The 18,045-nt window shown below is 45.7% G+C and overlaps 1 protein-coding gene across 1 annotated transcript in view; it reads right to left on the bottom strand.

Annotated features, from left to right (window-relative positions):
• TRPC5 (transient receptor potential cation channel subfamily C member 5) overlaps positions 1 to 17,331 on the bottom strand; it is a 104,905-nt gene extending 87,574 nt beyond the window's left edge. Inside the window, exon 1 of the mRNA XM_069810941.1 lies at positions 16,800 to 17,331. The gene's annotated coding sequence lies outside the window, so the exon portion shown is untranslated. The remainder of the gene's footprint in view (positions 1 to 16,799) is intronic.
• Between the last annotated feature and the right edge of the window lie 714 nt (positions 17,332 to 18,045).

The raw sequence follows: 18,045 nt of genomic DNA, 5'->3' as shown, positions 1-18,045 counted from the left end.
GTCCATTAAATCATGCCAGCTAGATATCATACATCCTTGTTCACATGTAGTGTGAGAGGATCCCTTCGATTCAATCAGATAAAACAGCCACCAATTTAACACCACTTTTGGCAGCAGAGAAATGCGTTTCTATACATGCCTACTTACAGCCAAGGCCTGCTGAAGCTTCTCTACTCTAAGACACCTCTATTACTGCCATGCAGAGCTTAAAATCAGCTGAGAAAATATGTTCCACACTAGACAACTCTATTTAAGCACAGTCATAACTGTGGCTACAGACAGAAATGCAAACAGCATGTATATTACCAGACAGGCACTATTTTCAAATTTTTTTCCTTTTTCTTTAAAGCCCTAGGTCTAAGAGCCCTCCTCCCACAAATCCTTGCTTAGTAGCACATCTGGTTAGGGCTCCCTGCAAAACAGAAAGTATCATCACCCCCATTTTCTAAGTAAAGAAAAGCAGAAGACACTACCAACTTTTGACAGGAAGCCTAGGGCCAGCAAAGAGCGTCATTGCACTCCAGGCTCACACCTTAACCACTGACTGATGGCTGAACTATGTGTGGAGTACTGTAGAGGAGAGTAAGGCTTCAGGGTAGCACAGCTGTTTCCCGTACTGATGTTTTGACTAGAACAAGGCACTAGAGCAGCAGATGTACAGTGATGATGCACTGCTAGTCTCCTCTGACAGGCACTGTTCTCTCAAATCCTCATTTTCTTTTGCCTTCCTCTTGCTTTTTTCCCTCTTGATTTCTTAACTGAAAGCTTCCATCTACGATGGCTGTGAAGAAAATCTGAAAATGTGGGTATCTGATGCTTAGACAGCTACAGGAGTTAGCAGAGAGCCTGGGCAAAGAACAAAAGGCTGAGTCCCATATATCTCAGTGAGGGGCTAATTCTGGGGCATGATCATCAAGGTGCCAATGCTGACTGCAATTCCAGTCCTTATACAAGACAGGAGATGGAAAGTTACCAGTTTGCATTATTTATCTTTCCTACCTCTATGCTTGGGTGATTTTTGAAGACACCCTCACCTCTTTTGCCCCACCTAAAAGGGGCTGCATGAACAAAATTTGTACAAGAATTTAACAGAAAGGGAGCTATGCTCAAGGTGTTCATTGAAACAGAGGAAACACACAGACATTTTAAATAACTATGCAAACTGCTGGAGGGACTACTGCAGATGTCAGACATCACTCAGATGCCGTTTCACCTGGCATGTTACTTTAATGAGTAGGGAATGGAGAGGTACTTCCACCTTTTGCTTTCTCTGTCTGACCCCAGTCCTGGACTCTGAACTACCTCCTACTGTGAACACAGCATTGGCAATGTAATCCTCCTTTCTGAGAGTTATTTCCAGAGAAGCAGGTCTTTTGACATTGACTGGAGAAATGAGTACCAAGCTAAGATCCCCACTGTCTAGCTACCTGAGGCTTAGCTTTCTGCAAACCTTCAAAGCTGTCAGGAGGGCTGGGGACGACCTCTGGGATGACTGCAGAAAACAGCATAACCACATCAGCCAAGTTTCTCACAGATCATCGGGTCTATGGCAAAACAAGCAGAATTAATGTGTGGGAAATGAGATTAGTTCCCAGCTCTGCTCTGACTTTGGCTTCTCATGTCAGTTACGTGAAGGGTCTGGTGGTTCCCACCAGAATCGGGTCGGTCTGTTATAAAGTATACTCCACCAAATGTGGCAAAATAAAGGGTGGGTAAAATCCTTGAGGTGCCTGAGAGCTTCTCTGGGGTTGAAAAGAAATCAGGATTCTAGCTGGGAGTTTTAGCAGCAGCATTTGGTCTATCTGACAGCCACATCTCAGTGACACAGCAAAGTAGGGATCTTTTACGCTGCCTTTCTGGTGCACCCTTGGGCGAGTAGTTTGTCACGTCTGCACTTCTCTTTTGCTTTAGAGTATATGGCATCACTGGTAGCTACAAGTAAGGACACCAAGAGGCCCTGGTCTTGGTTGCCGTAACAGGAATGAATTCTGTTTCTAGAATTCATTTTTTGCCTTCCTCCCAGCTTCGATAACTTTCTCTCACTACACAGCTCTCATCTTCAAGATACTGTCAGCACTGTTCTTTCCAGACACATAAAGCAGATAAAGTGTCTGATTAAAAAACAGATCCAAAAGGCTAAAGCCAGCTTGTATAACAAACAACTGGCAAAGACATTAAATTAAGACCTGGGGATTTTTTTCACTTACACTTTCAATGGGCATGGGCATAATGACCATGTACAGTTCTATAATTTCAAGCTCTACGGTTAGTTTTACACATTTTTTTGCTCATCTAATTAGCTGTTAGCATTCTTGAACACTATCCATTAAATTTTATTACCCACAATCAAGTTTTCATAACAGAATAGCAAAAATGATGGCAAAAAGAGTATCCATGGAAGACATGATATTCCCATGCATCACTGCAAGGGAAAATTGAGACTTTCCTCAAATTCTGAGCTGTTTCTAGATGGACTGCATGATTGACTAAAATCCTGAGCCTGATTTTGCTTGGGGGTACATTGTCACAAGTCTAAAATTAATTCTTTGAGTCTTTAGAATAACCCTGCATCTCTACTGGCTTAATTACATACAGGACTTAATTTGGCTTCACCGAAAGTATTCAGGTCCACAATTTTCTCAAGACCTTCTCATTTTTCAAGTCCCCTTCTGTAACTATAATAAAGGAATGTTTTTTTATTTAGAAGGTAGTTTCAGCTAGAACATGCATGAAAAAATAAATAAAACAATGATTTTTTTACACTGATGAACTAAGGCCAAATTCTTCTCAATTTAGTGAGGTTATGTGTCCTAGGCCCTGTGTTCTGAAGTGCCATGATGGACCAGAAGTATCTTTTTGTTTAATGTTACAGTACTTGTAGCCCAGCCATCTTTCCTCAGCTTCTTCAGTTCCTGTTCCTCTGCCACAGCTCTCAAGTGGGAAGCTAGATTCAGCACCGATTTTCCTGTGCCCTCCAGCACTCTCAGGAGCCCTTGCATTCTCTTTTCTAGCTGGATTTTGCTGTCAGTGAAGACCTCTTTTCAATTTTGTCTAAAATGCATTAGGCCAATTGCTTGCTATTTGCTTTCTTGTTTGCATACCTTTGGCCCAGCAGGTCTGGCTCCTTCCTTCCAAAGCTATTTTCAGAGCTACAGTTCAGGTCCATCTTTACTGATTTCTGATCAAAACACAGTAGTGTAGACCTTACTACTAGCAAGCACCTCTGACAACCACAAATACTGTTCTCCTGTGCCTCATCTCTAGCCAGAACAGCAGCCTGCAGAAGCTGAGCCAAACAGCCACATCATACATGTTCTCCAGCTTTCATACAGGCATATGCAATCATGGAAAACTACAGGGCATCAGCCACACCCACAAAGAGTTCCCTGATTTTAGGTAGTGGCAAAGTTAGCTATTCACCTATTTGGCTCTATCTACATGAGCACAAGTACTACCTTTCTCCCCACAATGAGCAAGGGATGCTGTTGCCGCTGTTCATCCTACAGTTCCCAGGGCAATGAACTCATGCACTCTTTTGTCAGCCTTTCTCCTTGCAAGAGGGGTGTTTTGGCTGGGGTGAGAACTGGTGCATCTCTTAAATGTCTCAGATCAATCCTATGCACTCAGGAATTTCTCCTGTCTCCTAAAAGACACACTCAAAGTCTTCTGCAATTAATTCATTCCATGTCAGCTGTATTTCCATGGGAAGGATGAATGATGAAGGGGAGGAGGGCTATAAGCCATGGGCTCTACCCATATACCATGGGGACTACAGCTCTTCCCTCTGCCCTGCTTTTGCTCCAAGCTCTACCTTAAAATAATTAAAGGTACTGCTTGCTGCTGACCCGACTGACCCTGGCTGACTGCTGTGCATCACACCCTGCACTAGCCGTGTCACTGTTTGTTCTCTTTGCCCCCATGATGCCTGCTTGCCTCCTGCCCTCACGCTCTTGCAATGGGAAGGAAGGCACTACAGTCCTTGCATCTTTCTCCAAGGCCAGGCCTTGAGACTCCAAGGGGCATTTATTCATAGTATGCAATTTGGAGGAATTCCAAGTTGCAGATGCTTTTCTACCTCAAGTCTTTCTTTTTCCTCCTAGTAGTCTGGATTTTCTTTCATCCCCAAGGTGTCCCAGAACAGTCCACCCTCGCTCAGTCATGGATGACTTATTTTCCTTGGCAAAATCAAAATGTTTTGCTAAGGGTATATTCTGGGCCTTGAAATAGTTGTTTGGGGTTTTTTTTCTTTTTTTTTTTTTGTGAGGATTATTGCCCAGTTTCCCTTTATTTGTGCTTTGAGTTTTCTGTGGTACTTTTAATGACAGCAGCACTCAAGCTCACTCTGAACGTGCTAGGTCAGGTAAAGCAAACAGTGGCCCACTCAGTGAGACTCCCTCTGAAGCCAACAAACCTGCTCAACATATCATGCTAATACTAACACCAGTCCCAAACGGCTGCTGACTTAGCCAAGATACCATGGATCGCCTTCAAGGGGAGCTACAGGAGTGAGGGCTCTGGGTGAAAGAAGCTGGAGTCCTCCAAGAATTCCCTTATATTTCAGGGGAGCTACTGAGTCTCCCTGTAAATCCTTAGCAGGATGGTCCACGCTGTTACACAGTGACTATTGCCTGGTGTCTGGCTATACTGGTTCCACAAATGTTACTTGGCTGACATTTCGGGTTGAAAAAGTCAAATGCTATCCATATGTTTCCCAAATTTCATTCTGGACTTCAACTTTCTACAAAAGAAAATGATGGGCAGTAATAGCTCTAGGGATACTGCATCCCTGCCAAGGATCCTACAGTTTGAGCTGCCCCAAAACAAGCGCAAACACTGCACCGGATAATGCCACAGACTGTGAGTGGAAAGCTGGCATGAAATGTTCAGCATACCTCAAGTATGCCCTCCTTAAAGCCTTAAAAAGGTGAAACCACTCAAACAAACAAACAAACACACACCATCCCTCCCTGGGGAAAAAAACAAGATTGCCCGCTCTGGTTTGTGTAGTGTTTGACAAGAACTACGCTCCCAAAGCCACTGCACCAGCCACTGAGCCAGCCAGCCTCCTAAATCCACGACTGACAATGAAGCTGTTTGTTTGTCATCTCCAGGCTGAACAGGAATGACATTTCTGTTGCAGTGCAGTAAAAGGTTAGCACTTGCATAAGCTGATAAATGTGAAGTCAAGGTGACTCTACTTTATGTATTACATTAGCATAGGACTGCAAATCCTTAGGGCGCACAGAGAAGTCTAAGTAAGCAATATAAGCAACTACGGCATTGCAACTGAACACGTCTCAGGGAAAATCCTCCCTTTACACACATAAAATGCAGGACAAAATCTCATAGTGTGTCTGCAGTCTGCTAGGCTCAGGGCAAAGGCAGAACAAACCAATGCTAAGGTACAAGGGATGAACATTGCCTATTAACATGGGAGATACCTTTTCCATGATATTATTACTTTCCACTAAGTTGAACAAAAAGACCCAAGTTCTGGAAACAGTGTCTCGTTGTAACGCCTGCATGATCAGATGAATAAATCTGTTTTAAATGCCTTTTTTATAGTAGGCTGTAACAAAATATTGTGAGAAAGTGAGAAGCTGATAGCTGGCTTTGAGATTTCAAGTAACCTTCTCCTAATTAAGTCTGTATATATTTATATGTCATCTTGGTGCAAGAAAATACTTAGAGCTCTCCTTTCTTTTAACTTCCTTTTCTATTTTCCTTTCTAGTGTTGGTTATTAATTTACTATGATCTTTCTTCACATTATTTCAGCCAAAGCAGAGCCAACTTGTTTCAAAAGCATCTTATGCACTCTGAATTTCATTCTGCTTATGGAGATTCACTTGTCTTGCTGACCTCAATGACATAATTCCTAATTGCACAGGTAAAACTGAAAAGAGAAGCCACTGTTCTGGACTCCTTCCTGCTTCGTTACACTGGGCTGATGCCATTGACTAGACTCACCAAATTAAAACTCTCCTCTAACTCAGCAGGGAAGGTATTGCAAGCACATCAAAGTATCTCCATGCTTTGCTTCTCGTTTCATGTACCACTGATGTAGTCTATCACATGCTGTTACTGAACTTCTTCAGTTCTCAGCCCCAAAGCCTGCTACTTTTTGAGTTAGTCTATTGTCACTCCCACTTTTGGACTCTATCTTCCCTACTCAGCCCCCCCCCAAAAAAAGCGAGACCAAGTGCCAATTTAGGAGTATGTCTCTACCTATATGCCACCAGTGCTTTTCTGGGCTTGGATGTGTGCTGCAGGGGAGCTTTAGTACCAAATAAAGCACAAATCTGCAAGACTATCTCCTGGCACCTTATATATCTGTACACAGAAACAGGGTGTATTGGTAACAGGAAACATTGGAGGGTGCTCTGCAAAGACTGTATTGATATTACCCAGGAGGGTAAAGAAGATGTTCAGGTCATGGTATGTTCCTGGGCTGTAACAAATACAAATAAGATTCTTTACTGAAACAATCACATGTGGTTGGGTTCTAATATTTACTATGGGCTAAACCTATGGTTTTCTGCCTCATAAGGTCTCCCCAGCTGCCCAGACATGAAAGGCACTGTCAGCAGCACTACGAACACACACTACGCTGGTCTAATGTGAACAGATGACTGGGTTTCCACCAAGAACAGTCCATTACTTTGCATATTCATCGGTTTCCATGGACTCAGGCATTCATGCAAAGTGTAGTCATTCTCCAAACATCTATGAAAACTGAGATGGTCAAACTAAAAAACCTTTTGGTATCCAAACGCCCATCTGTGTCTCTAGCGTCCCCGTTGCACAGAGGTGGTCCATCTAGGCTAGAAAAATTCTGCAGTGTGAAGAGGCTGTTTCCAGAGTTAATTTTTCAGGTGCGAGAGGTTCCCTTTAGGACCAACATGATGCTCTTGGTAATGATAATTGATCCATATGGATTCAACAGGAGTGTTGGATAAAAACCAGTAGATCAGGCCTCTGGATCCAAACCAAGATAAAAAAAGAATGAATTTAAATGAGAAAAGAGTAGGTCTACTTATGTGGTGGTTAATTTGGAAACAAACCAGTACTTTTGAATAGCATCAGTTATCCATGATATTTATAAATTATCTTTCCTATACAAGGCTTTACTTCCACTGAAAAGAAGACCTGCCCATATTCTTCACTTTTCATATTTGCAGATTAGAATTTAGTCTTTTATCCCTGCTTTGGGCTGACCTTAGCAGCAGTAACATTCACATCTATGTAATGGAGAAAAAAGACTGCCCCACAGCTTGATCCACTCCCAATCATCCAGCAAGACAGAGACAAAGAATCAGCCTGCACTCTTCTTCTACAAACTTCTACAGGAGCTTCTTCTACAAATTCTCTTGCTTGGCTCCTTCATCTAAGAGTGCTTCACAATTATTTCATAAATATCTTACTTTATGTTCCTTTCCTTCCAACTGCCAGTCCCATTTTAGCACTGGACATGTTCAATATTGAATTTAAGCTGGTCATAACAGCACAATGCGTGTGTGTGCAACTGCACCACTGCTAATGGTCTCTTTGTAGGAAGTGGGCTGGGCTTTGTGCCCCCCCCCCGCCCCCCCCATCTGAAGTCTCAATTCTTTATGACTTGATCCCCCATTTACTACTCAGAGGCATATTGTATATGTTGGGGCTATAAAAGATGATTAAAATGGGAAACCATCCATCACAAAATCTACACAGCATGTTGGTATCCCTCATGTAACCACTTTATTAGTAGCACACTGTTCTTTTGCTTCTGAATTAATAAACTGAACTCAGTGACAGCTTTGTGTGGCACAGCATCAAGGAAGCAAAAGACCTGGCTTTGACTTCTCGATCTTGCATGATCATGTTCATGCTGCTGTGTTTCTCTTTCCTTGTCTGTAAAATGGGTGACGATGATGCTAATCTATCTTAACTCCATGTTAGCTCAATCCATAAAGCCTATTTAAACAGCATCTTCAATATGGGCACAGTATTAATACCATTTAACATGCTTCAGATTTTCTAGAAACGAACAAGAACTAAAAGCCTAATTTGATTTCCTTTGAACTCTGCATTCTCTTCGTAACTCTTCAACATTTAAGCACAGGAACATGCTACAGACCTGCCTCACTGCTCTGTGACTGCATACTGCTGGATGCCCCAGCGTGTAGCCACTCATGCACGGTTATCACTTGAAAAAGGAGGAACCCCCATGCTGTTATGTGTGTAACAGCACTCAGCTTGTCAGTACTACTGGAGGGCATTTGAACAGAGCAGGCTCTCAGGCTCAAGCATCAGTGTCTGGATCAAGAGGAGCCACATCTTGTGGCTGCCCGAATTTTCCTATAGGCATCACAGAAAGTGAGAGACCAGTCTACAACCCATTGCTGGCAAAATGCATTTGGCCAATCATCCAGGAATACTGGAGCCATTTGTAGAACCTGGATCAGGTTCTGAAATGTCCATAAACAACAACAAAATCCATCTAACAATGTAGTTGCTGTGAATAATCTGACAGCAGTGGAGATTTGACAGGTGTTTGTGGTCTTATCCCGGTTCAAATGTAGGAACAGGATCCTTTCACAGCACCGCAGCCTCAGCACTGCAAGTTTGGCAGCTAAAGGACTTCAGTTAAGCAGAATAACCAGATTAAAGGACTCTAAAAGAGCACTGCCATGAAAGGGGCTATGTAGGAGGACTGCAGGAATCACATCTCTGTGCCTCTGTCTGGAGCAACTCTGTAGTTCCCTCCACCTCAGCCTGTCACAGTGCAAAACAACACACTCAGGTTTTATCCAGCCATTTGTAACTCCATGCTTACCGAGGGCTGAGCCTGAACACAAGCCCAAACTCCTCGGTTGAATCAGCCCCCATTCTGGGAGGGACAGAAAGATGCTTCTGAAGAGGTCACCTTCACAAGTCACCTGCCACACTGGTGAAGGCAGGTGTCCCTGCTCCACATACGCACCTCTGGTCACTGAGGGGAAGCTCTGCAGGCAGAAGCAGGAAAAAAATAAAGGCTCTGATCCTAAAAAAGCGAACACACAAAACAACTCCGAACTGGCCTGCTCTGCATAGGTAAGTGCCACAGGGAAGGGAGCTTTGTTTCCAGTTGATTTTTTGTAAGAGAGAAAGATTAATCCAAATGTGCATGGGAAGGTCATAGCAGCAACCCTGCTCCTTCATTACACCCCAAATACTTCACCCTGAATTTTGGTGACATCAGCTATTGAGCCTTAAAAAAGAATAAAAATAAGCCATTCAGAGGACAGTGAGAACATCTGAAATAAAACATTGTTCTTCAAGCCCAGATCCAAGGTTCAATGAAGTCAGTGAGCATTTTTCCGTTTCCCACTGTTGTTTCTGTGCTCACCTTACAGGACCAGAGGGTCCCTTTGGATTTCACCAGTAATTCAACCCGTGGCCAGTCCCAGGACTAGTGAAAGAGGACAGGCCAATTAGAGCCACATTTCCCTTCAGCCAGGCAAGAACTGGGAATTCTGAGAATTGAGCTTAGCCTTGGACTGGAAATGTCTCTGAACAGGGACCAGAGTTAATAGCTCTGACAAATCTGATCTTTCTTCCATACAAGAAAGACCAAACAGACTTTGGGCCAGGCCCACCCTTGTGTTGGTGGCCTGAATCCCAGCCTTTCCTTTTCCTTCCCCAGCTCTCTGCTGAGTGACTTAAGTGCCAGGCTCTCGGCTTCTCTAGATGCTCCATTCTGCGTAAATAATTACAAACTTTCAGGGCTTGGTGACTGTTAACGTTTGTAGGCTGGAGTGACATTTTGGGAGTCTGTAAGATTTTTCTGGGAAGAAACCCCCCATTTTCTGTCTTGTTCCATTCATGAGTACATTCAAATCTTCAGCAAAGTCAGAAGACAATCCAGAAAGATCTGCTAGTATTTGTGCTACCTGACCTACTCCATAGATGTATGGCCAGTGCAGATGAACTATTTTTGACTGGAAATCAGTCAGAAACCCTCACATGAGGAGCCAGAAGACTTCTAAAACACGTCTTCCTTTCATCCATTGCAGCATCCTGCATATATTACTTTCAGCCAAGCCACTCTTCAACTTCTTTCTTCTCCCAAACTATTTCAGTCAACCAGGGGTTCATGTGGCTTCTGTGGACAGCAATGGGTTTATTTTGGGGAGGGGTGTCTACACTCACTGATTACATTTTGTGCCAATAGCTAATGTGATGGCTTGTTGACTGCTGATATTCATACCCATGTCTTTGACAGGCAAGGCACCCACTCACCAGCTGCTCAGCCTGTTTGATTAGGTTACAGACAGGGTGCAGGGAAAACTGCAGGAGATAATGTGGAAGTGAAGCCATTTTGTGTGCTCGCACAGGCGCGCGTGCTTGCAGGACCATAACATACTGCTCTTCGTCACCAACTCTTCACATAATCTCAGTAGTGTGCATGTGTGCACACCAGCATCAATCCCTGTATATGGTGAAGAAGTAAGGGGAGCTGGAAAGAGATCATTTCAAACTTGGCATGATTTCAAGATCAATAGAAACCCACAGACAAATGTCAGAACATTTGCCCTAACACTCCATAAACACAGAGCTCCAGGCTTAAACAAAGATGTGCATTTTCAGGCACACACTTGTTTTAGACCTTGAGTCTAAGAAGCCTGAAGCCCTTTTTCCAGCTATAGAGCACATCCCTGGTCTGGGTTCAGCTTGTGCCCCTTATGTTTGTGGCACAGAGAGGGGACTCAGAGTCTGTCATAACAGTGACGTGGCCATGTTGTATCTATCTCCTGTTGTGCATCCCCCTGACAGCAGGAGCTGGCAATGGGGTGTCAGCCAGGACCTCATCGGAACTGTTCTCCCAGCCAAGGAACTGGGAGGCTGGTGGAGAACTGGGCTGCTATCTGGGCAGCCCTGTTCTCTCCAGCAACTCCTGTGGAGCCACTGGGCATAGTCAGCTCCAGATATGGCCCTTGCAGACTTTCCCAAGAGGGAGGTTAGTCTTTGTTTTCTTGCTGAAGAAACAGAATATTGCAGAAGAAGCAAACTTAGGAAGACATTTAGGATTCTTCAGAGACTCAGTCTGCTCTTCCCGAATGAGGATCCCCTGATGGTGTTATACAGCAAAGAAAGATCTGGGTAAAGGATTTTCACTATAGTCTTAAATATACTGCAGGGACTTCATATCTTTTGTTCAAACATTCTCTCTGCTCTCCTGTCCTCTTCCTCATCCCTAGATCGGGCTTTACTCCCTTTGCCAATGTAACCTCTCCTCTACTGTTAAAAAATCCCCCTCTTGCAGCAGATGCTTCTCTTTGAAATAGCCTTCCTAGCTGTACCTTGGGGACCCATCTCACAGCCCCTTGTCCATTTATTCAGTGACCATGTCCCTGCATCTAACTTGACCTCCCAAGAGAAATGGGTGAAGAATCAGTGACAAGGTGCTGACATCCTAGGAATCTTTATTCCTCTTGTTCCTATTAGGAACAATTTTAGGCATTAGGGCAATTTTATAAACGTGGAGGTCTTTCCAACTGGAAACTTTCAAATACCCCAATACACATAATGCAGATATTTCCATTAACTGCAGCTCCGGGCTAAGTAAGAGATCAGCACCTCCATTTCATAATGCAGCACAAACCAGAACGAACAGGACACAGAGACTGAATGAGAGAGTGGAATTATTTCATCTTCTTGTCCCAGCCAGAGCCCTGAGCCCCAAATGGCTTCATCGTCTCACACCGCTTTGCCAGTAAGGCTTTACACAATGAAATTCTTGCAGCTTCTTATGTTAATCCATTAATACCTGTGAGAGCAGGCTGAAATCTCTACTCTGGTTATCATTCTGGAACCAAAATGCCCAATAAACACTATTCCATAAGCTCTGTTCTTCACTCTTTATTTTACTGACAAGAAAGTGAATTGCTGTTTTAGCAAGCTATGTGTGCCAGTGCTGGGAGAGCACAGGAATAGATTAAACCCATGGTCCTTCTATCCCAGCATGTTATCTCTGGTGATGGGTAAGCCTGTGTCCACTGCATTTACAGTGACTGTTCCCTTCTGCACTCTCCCTGCACCTGGCAATTCATAGTGTAGACAGCCAGAGGTTAGTTACATCCAGACCACCTTGTTTCCTATCCACTCTGTTCATTGTGAACTCATCTCATCTTTTTCAACCTGCTTATGCTTTTGCCCTCCACAGCGTCCTGTGGTAATGAGCATTACAATTTAATTAGCAGACATGATAGGAAACATACCTGGCTCTATTCAGATGCTTAAGTCAGTCTTTCCCAAACAGTGAATCAGATTCCTCTCTAAGGATGCAAAAGGGATGCGGGATACATGAGAGGGGCCAAGAAATTGCTTCAGTTCTCACTGGAACATATTCACTGCACATGAAGAGGGAAAGAGACTGAGAGAAGGGAGAAGGGAATAAGGACTAAGTAGCTCCCTGGCTTGAATCCAGAGATTGAGCTGAGAATAAATAATAATACGTGTCTAACAATCTAACAGAAACACCCATAATTCCTATTAGCAAAAATTATCCTGCTGCCCAAGTCAAGTCTCCTATCACGGCCACTGTGACCAACACTATACAAAACCTGATATACTCTAAAGAAAATTAAAAATGGAGAAATGAGGACTGATGTCTACCTGCTACTCATGCACATAGAGAAATATACCTTGTCTCTCCAGTTCCTCCCCTTCACAGCCATTATCTCATAGAAAACACTACAAGGATGCCATACCTACAGCCACACTTCACCCTAAGGTTTCTTCATTGCCTTCCAAGACAGGAAATCTCAGGAAGAGCCCAGGCTTTATGTTGAACAACTCCACACAACAACACAGCATCCTCTCTTTACCATAATGGTAAAAGTGGCCAAAACAGGAGGCAGGTTAGCCAGCAGGGAGGCAGAGCTCTGGGGAACTGATCCTTGTGCAGCAGAAGGGGACCAGCCCCAGCTCTCCTCATTTCAACCCTGGATGCCAGCACATTTCTTGCTTCCCCAAGAGGGAACTTAACCTAACTTACCCTGAAAACACACTGAAGCGTAATAGCTCAGACAGCTGAAAGGGATAAAAATCCCGCCCTAGCTTTTCAGCGACTGCAGTCTCACACACACAGACAGCTCCATCTTCCTGTGCCTTTTAAGTGCACTGGGCCTGGGCATTCAAAAGAGGACCTGACTGGCAAGATGCTCTGTTGCAGTGATTTGTGCTTACTGGTCATCTCCCTTGGCAGGAGAAACAAATGAGAATAGCCTTTGCCTTGCTCTGATTTTGTGCTATACACTCACCTAGATGAGAAGAAATCTAAGTTGTTTCAAAGCTACTGACTTGCTCTGGTACTTTTTAACCTGAACCACAGGCTGGGTCTGGATCCTTCTGCAGTTACTCATACCAACTCCACACTTCTATCCAGGATTTTGGGTTCAGAAACTTCCAGGAATCACTTGCTAGCTTGTATTTTCCCCAAATTGGACATTGTAGAGACTACCAATCAGTCACTGGCAGCATCCTGCCTCTCCCGAGACAGGCAGTACACCTGGTTCCCAGCTCTCATAGCAGGCCATTTAAATGTTCCCAAATGCAGCTTTTGACGTGAGCCTGCTCACCTTTGTACCAGACTATCAGCCCAAGCAAGTGGAAAACTCTGCTTGCTTGTGATACTTGCATGTAGGCACTCACTTCATACAGGTTCCTCTCATTACCAAAAGTAAAAGACTGTGGCAAATCCAGTCCTGAGTTTTTGATGGTCGAATCCTGCTGAACTTGGTGATCCTTGCTGATCATGTCATTATAAATGTCTCATCCTTGAGGTTGGCTTTTCTCTGCTCTCTCATGTTTTCCTTTCTCTAGCCAGAAATGATTTACATGTTTGTTTACTCTGAGCTACATTCATCTGAGTCATTCAGCAACCCTCTACCCACAATCATATTACAGCAAATTTTGAATTGGAGTCTCAGTGAGTGAGTATTATGCTGTTGTGAACATGGGAACAAGGGGCTAAACTCTGGGCCATATTCTGCCACTGCGTTTCAAGAATTGACCTGTGCTACGAACGTGTCAAAATTCAACAGCATCATAATCCCCTGTGTTCTACATTACTTCATAAAGAAGGAGAAACTTCAGGCAAAGGAATTACTCTATATTTACACCAGTGTAACAATTAGTAGGATTTGGCTCATTTCATACAAATTATACTACTGTACTTGTAGGAATAATCTTTTCTGTTTTAAACTAATTTTAGCCACCCTTGACTGGTGATTATCGAGCTCTTCCATCTGTTGTAGAAAAAAAAAATATTTGCACATAGCTTTTGTGAATTTTCTCCTCTGAGGTATGTTTTCAAGAAGTGTATCTCTCAAAAAACAACATAATCATATTATTAGCAAGACTCATAACTCAGCTGACAGTACCTTGTCTATTAAATCCACAACATGAAAAGACCTCAGAAACGACATTCTAAGAATTTTTTTAAGGTTGTCTGAAAATAAATCTTTGCAAAAAGCAAGTTAATCAAAGCATTCTGTGCCTTGCATTACCTCAAATGAAATTCTGAGTAGAAGTTATTCAGAGATTCTACCAAAGCATAAGGAGGTTAAGAAACATAACAATGCCTTTTAAAAAATATATTACAAAAGCAATGAGATTTCAATGTGCTAGAATGAAAGCAACGCACATCAAAATACAAAGAATTCTCTCAGAATCCCAGTAATAAAAATAAGGAATTCTGTTTATATTCTATGTACTTGCAAGATAAATTAAAGTTGATCAGAGGTTAGTCTCAAACTCAAGTCCTTTTCCATCTAGTTTCTTTTCACAGTTAAAAAAAAAAAAAAAAGCCAGCACCTGGACCTTTTTCTTTACTTCTAATGCTAGAAATGTGCCTTGTAGCAGTATCTGAGACATAGTTCTTGCCTAGCAAGACTTGCTCCTAGCTGATAGTGTATTGATCATTGCTCTGTCTCAGAATAAAAGTACAACCAGATGGAGCAGCAAAGCCGCACCAGAGAGGCCAGTGGACTCACAGTGGACCAGTTTTATGTCATGGTCAGGGTAAGCTCTTTCATGTCTTCATCCCCCACTTACAGCTTAAACAGTCTAGGTCCGAAGTGTTTCTTCAGCTGATAATTACTGCCAAGTTACATGCAGAGAAACTGGGGATAAATATTCATGGAGTGACACGGCTGATAACACCCAAATGTGGTATTTTTTTTCTTTTCTTAAGAAATGACACTAGGTTTCTTTACAGGGCAGTATTACTCAAGAAAATAGTTCATTTAGTCTGCTTTGGAGCTACCTGAAAAGACATTTGGCTACAGTTTCAATAAACTGCCTAAAGATACTGCTTTAACTTCTGAAAAGCATTTTTAAAAGCAGCAATATAGTAATTTGCATTTTCACAGTACCTCCCTGGCTGAAAAGTGTTTTCAAGGGCTTCTGAGTAGCTTCACACAGCCCTCAGAAGCCGTAACACAGGATAAGCTATATTTTACGGAGAAGGCAAGCAACGCTGAAGAAGACTGAGAGACTTGCCCAGGATCAGGCAGGATGTCCACAGAACATAAGTAAATAAACCTCCTCAGTTCTTCTCCCACAGGGACATGCACACACACACACAGAGGCACTGTAACCACATGACCACCCTCTTTCCAAAAATCTTTCCCTCCATCTCCTCTTGCATTCTGCACAGGGCACCGCATTACATAAGCTTGCTTGCAAGGAGGTGCACCTGACACAAAACTTAGGGTTTACATTTGACCAGCAGGGAGATGAAATATTTTTTATAATTCAGTGGAAAAGTTAAGAGGAAGTGATCAGACAGACTGGAAGTTCGAAGTGACGTTGCTCCCTTGCAGCAGCAGCGAGAATGCAAGACTTCATACATGACTGTTCAACCATGTTACCTAGAGCACGTAGAATTTAATGGAAGACTTGCACATTACCATATTCATAACCATGACTAACAAATCTGTTGTCAATGCCACCAAAAATATCACACAAGCAGAATGTTTTTATACCAAAGAGACCATTGAAGTCACGGCTCCATAGTAAACAAATGAACTCACGAAGAGTCTTGAAAATGAGCCCTGACTTATTTTTCAGGCTGCGGAATGTGATAAACTATGAACTGCAAGATGCCCGAGAGTCTGTGGACCGAGGGGACGATAAATGAGGCATTTCTTCTGCGAGCATCACAGCAGAGAGCACCCCCGCCGACAGTACTGTTACCTTTCCCATTTTGAGGGCTTGTGGGTCAGCGAGACGACTCTCAACCAGGTCAGAGGATGCCCTAGTTAATAGCAATCTACATTTGTGTTTAACCCGTGCATGTGAGGATGCAGGTGGCCGATAGGGTACGTGCTGTCATTTAGCCCAAGGACAGCTAAAATTCAGCACCGTCCCTTAGAGGCTGCGAGTCCCGGCGGGGCCGGCAACTCCCGCGGGGAAGCGCGGCCCCGCCGCCCGCCCCGGCCCTTGCTGCACCGCGGCCGCTCCGGCGCTGGCAACTTCAGCGGGAGAAACCCTCCGAGCCGGGGCAAGTGGATGCTTGTGCCTGCGTGGGGCGGGGGGGTGATGTACAGCAGCGGCCCCTGCCACACGCGGCTGGTGTGCGGCGCCCGAGGACACGGGGTAACAGCCGCGGCTCCAAGTTCGGGCAGCGCCCGGAGGGGACGGATGGGGGGGGCTCTCAGCCCCGTCCTCCCGCCTGGCCCCGCCGCCGAGGGGCCGCTCCCCGCGCAAGGTGCGTCCCCCCCCCCCCCTCCTTCCCTCCCTCCCTCCTTCCCGCCCCAGGGGGGCCGCTCACCTCCGCGCCGCTCCGTCAGGCTCTACATGCCGGGGTGGCCGCGGGCCCGGGTCGCCGGGCCGCGCCGCTCATTTGTAATCCGCTCCGCGCCGAGCGCCGCGGGGGGCGGGAGCCCCCATGCCGCCCCCCCCCCCCCCCCCCCCGCCCGCGCTGCCCAGCCGGTGCGCCCGAGGCGGGAGCGCTACGCCGCTGCTGGCGGCGCGGAGCCGAGGGGCTGGCGGCGGGCAGGGCAGGGCGGGCGCGGCATCGCTGCTCCTCGGCCCGGCAGCGGGCAGGCGCCGGGCAGGGCTGCGACCCGCGTCCAGAAAAAAAAACAAAACAAAACAAGCCCGCGTCTCCGCGGTGCTCCCCGCCGCCTCCGACCGGCCCTCGGCGGCAGCCGGGCCCCCAGCCGAAGCGGAGCGTCGCGCCCAGGCGCACGCAGCGCCCCTCGCACTCCCTCACAGGGACACGCCGCCCCTCACACGCGCGGGTGCACCCTCCCCTCACACGCTCGCACGGATGCAGCCGCCCCTCGCACACACACAAGCGCACCCCCACACGCACGCACCCTCCCCTCACACACTCACACGCACACGCACCCTCCCCTCACACACTCACACGCACGCACCCTCCCCTCACACACTCACACGCACACGCACGCTCCCCTCACACACTCACACGCACACACACTCTCCCCTCACACACGTGCACACACACCCTCCCCTCACACACTCTCACACACATACACACCCTCCCCTCACACACACATGCGCGTGTGCATACACGCCCTCCCCTCACACACTCACACGGATACAGCAGCCCCTCACACGCACACACTCACGCGCACACATACACCTACTGCCTCCTCTCTCACCCCCCCTTACACACAAACAGGCATACAGACTCCCCTCACACACACATGCGCGTGTGCATACACGCCCTCCCCTCACACACTCACACGGATACAGCAGCCCCTCACACGCACACACTCACGCGCACACATACACCTACTGCCTCCTCTCTCACCCCCCCTTACACACAAACAGGCATACAGACTCCCCTCACACACCCACGAACACACCCACACACCCTCACAAACACCCCTCACACACCCACTCACAAACACACGCAGACTCCCCTCACAGACCCACCCCCTCACACACACACACACTCTCTTCCCCACCCACGCACACACACTCACCCCCACACCCCCGCATCCCGACACACATCCACACACCCACCCGCATCCACCCCCCACACACAT

This window comes from Haliaeetus albicilla, chromosome 23, assembly GCF_947461875.1.
Source record: "Haliaeetus albicilla chromosome 23, bHalAlb1.1, whole genome shotgun sequence".
Taxonomy (NCBI): domain Eukaryota; kingdom Metazoa; phylum Chordata; class Aves; order Accipitriformes; family Accipitridae; genus Haliaeetus; species Haliaeetus albicilla.
The sequence above is the reverse complement of the archived record's forward strand: the minus strand, read 5'-3'. Positions and strand labels throughout refer to the sequence as shown.